This window comes from Ailuropoda melanoleuca, unplaced genomic scaffold, assembly GCF_002007445.2.
Source record: "Ailuropoda melanoleuca isolate Jingjing unplaced genomic scaffold, ASM200744v2 unplaced-scaffold523, whole genome shotgun sequence".
In the NCBI taxonomy this organism is placed as follows: domain Eukaryota; kingdom Metazoa; phylum Chordata; class Mammalia; order Carnivora; family Ursidae; genus Ailuropoda; species Ailuropoda melanoleuca.
Window position 1 is genome coordinate 1 of NW_023225281.1, and position 2,144 is coordinate 2,144.

Here is a 2,144-nt window from a genome sequence, read left to right on the forward strand (position 1 = left end):
CTGAAATGGGGCTATTTCTTACAGTCGAGGTGAAAGCTGTGTGTCACTGCTTAATTAGCAATGTTGTCCCCACCTGTTACCTTAACTAGCACATCTGTTAAAAATGGTACCATGAGGTACGTGTCCTAGAATTTGGTTTTTAAATTCAGCGCGAGGTTTTGTGTGTGGTAAATATGACTCTGGTTCCTTCGTCCTCGGTGCTGTGCTGTTCTCTCCTATCACGCGGCTATTCTAGGAGTTGATGTTTGGCGTTTCACAGTTAGGAACAGTCTTGTACTCCTCTTACCTCTTCAGGACAGGTGTGAGCTTTCCTTGTTGGATGCTTTGAGGTGGCTTGCTCCATCTGCAGTCCCATGAGACAACGTCACGTTGTGCTCGGGTGGTTCTCAGCGTTTCTAGTCGACCAGCAGAACACGAGTTCTCTCTGCTGCTCCACAACCTCGTCGGACTTCTCTCTGTTAGAATTTCGTGTGATATCGGTCTCGGGAGAGTACAGGCAAATCGTCTTTTATAGGACAGGAATGAGAAGATGATAAAATTTATGCTGTTTTAATTCAGATTTTGAATCTCCCTAGGATAGCTTTTAAGAAATCTTTTTTTTTTTTTTTTTAACTGCCAAAAGCAGGTTATGCCCCTTGCATTTTCTGTCTTAGAAATCAGGTGGTGGAAGGATAATCTCTTTTTGACCAGCAGTTGCTTGTGTTGTATGTTTTTCGTTATAATAAAGCATCCTCTGAAAGCCTTTATGATTTTGCTTTTTATAAAAGATTTATTTATTTGGGGGGGAGGGGCAGAGGGAGAAGGGAGAAAGCATTCCAAGCGGACTCCATGCTGAGTGCGTGGAGCCCGACACGGGGCTCCATCCCATGACCCCGAGATCATGACCTGAGCCAAAACCAGCAGTTGGACGCTTAGCTGACTGCACCATCCAGGCGCCTCTGTAATTTTCCTTTGAGTACACAGTATCAGACTATGCACGTTCTCAGATTTTTTCAGAGCTTTGTTGCCATGCAGTATACTTGCGTGGTCTTAAAGTGCGTAATCTCATAAGTTTGGACACGTATACGTCCGTGAAACCATTACCACGGTGAAGCTAGTAAACGTTTTGGTTAGTTAACTGTTGTCTGATTTGTGATCATGGCATTAGGGATTTTGGATCTTCTGTTAGGATTTCGTGTGTGTTTAGGGAACCACTCTGCCGGTGACTTGACTCTCGGGGATGTGGCAGTAGATGGGTCCCAGGCCTCGACGGTGCTTACAAGTCCCGTGGATGGGTCTTGATGCGTTGAGCGCACCCCGCCTGGTCTCACAGTCTGCGCTTGTGTGTGTCTCATTTCAGGTACACGTTCCTGGAATACGCATCTCCTGCCCATGCCTTGGACGCCGTGAAGAATGCTGATGGCTACAAGCTGGACAAGCAGCACACCTTCAGGGTCAACCTCTTCACGGACTTTGACAAGTAAGTTCCGTCTGGGCGAGAGCCTGGGCCTTCACCGGGCATGAGAGGCTCCGCGCTTCTGGGGCCGTGCTGCTGGTCTTTCAGGTGGCTCTGTTCTTCAGGCACGCCGCCACGGGACTGTTCCCGTCCCAGACCCTGGCACTCCTGGCCAGGGGCAGCCCTCACCCACTATTCTCTCCCCTGTCCCCACCCCCACCCCCGAGGGGGACAAGGGGCGGCGCCACACTGCCTGTGACCTAGAGCCCCCAGTGTCACTGTCCCCCCTTGTCGTTGTGCTGCGTGTTACTAATCAGTTCTTTGTTTTCCTCCAGGTATATGACTATCAGTGATGAGTGGCATATTCCAGAGAAACAACCTTTCAAAGACTTGGTACGTGGATGGGAAGGCTGGCCAGCCCCTTGGCTCGCAGGGCAAGCCCCTCAGGAGTTGCCGTTGCCGGCCTGTGTCGATAGACCTCCGGGAGCACGAGGCAGGAATACGGCTTCTTGGATGAAAGTTGATGAGACATACTCTGTCCCTTGCCTTTGGTTCTTTTTCCAGGGAAATTTACGTTACTGGCTTGAGGAGGCAGAATGCAGAGATCAGTACAGTGTCATTTTTGAGAGTGGAGACCATACTTCCATATTCTGGAACGATGTGAAGGATCCCGTCTCTATCGAAGAGAGAGCGGTGGGTATTCGCTGCC

At 49.7% G+C, this 2,144-nt stretch overlaps 1 long non-coding RNA gene across 1 annotated transcript; it reads left to right on the forward strand.

Moving 5' to 3' along the window:
- Window positions 1–11: 11 nt before the first annotated feature.
- LOC117799540 lies at window positions 12–2,076 on the forward strand. The gene is made up of 3 exons (XR_004622983.1): window positions 12–1,459; window positions 1,771–1,828; window positions 2,000–2,076. It is a non-coding gene; the product is annotated as an uncharacterized LOC117799540 (long non-coding RNA).
- The last annotated feature ends 68 nt before the right edge of the window (window positions 2,077–2,144 follow it).